This window comes from Belonocnema kinseyi, chromosome 6 (assembly GCF_010883055.1).
Source record: "Belonocnema kinseyi isolate 2016_QV_RU_SX_M_011 chromosome 6, B_treatae_v1, whole genome shotgun sequence".
NCBI lineage: Eukaryota > Metazoa > Arthropoda > Insecta > Hymenoptera > Cynipidae > Belonocnema > Belonocnema kinseyi.
In genome coordinates, this window is record NC_046662.1 from 101,502,622 (window position 1) to 101,503,411 (window position 790).

Sequence of the window (790 nt, forward strand, 5' to 3'; positions counted from 1 at the left end):
AAAGTATGGCGGCAAATAGTTAATAAAAAGAGTGTCAGTAGAGTGAATGACGCCTGAAACAAAGACCTTGGCTATTAATGGACCCAAGTGGGGAACTTTACACAACGAATTCCTGAGGTTCTTCGCTTGGGGTGATTGCTAGAGTTATTTACTTAAATAGCACGAGAATTATGGATCAATCTGAAAAATCTCTATCCCTTCCACACACTGCTCCTTTCCCCTGCCGAGTGAGTCACGCCTACCTCGAAAGGGAAATGGCTTAATGGTGTAATGTTGTGGTCCATGCTCTTCATGCTTCTATTCAGCTTGTTCGACAAAATTTGCAAGTCTTCGATTGATTCTTTCATAACCACCTTGTCATCTGCTAAAGCTAGCCCACGTACCCCTACTGTTTCGAGATCCACACGTTCTTCGTCGAAGAGGATCATTCTTAAACACTTGCCCATGAATATAATAAATAACCATAAGAACATAACGCACCCTTGTCTAACACCTTGCATAATATCGAAACAGTCACTCAGTTTTCCATTTACCCTTACACTCCCTTTGCTATCCGTATATATTGTTTTTATTGATTGTGGAAGCCATCCATTGATTCCATAATCTTTCAAGACTTTGCAAAGTTTACTTCTGTTTACATTTTAAAAAGCTTTTTCTAGGTCACTCTATGCACCCTCTATATCTTTTTTGTTTATAATAGCCTCCCAAATTGCCCTAATTATGCATTCGTTTATCTTATTCTGAAAATCCATTCGCACTTCCGTTTTCTGTTATTCTCAATCTTGAATTA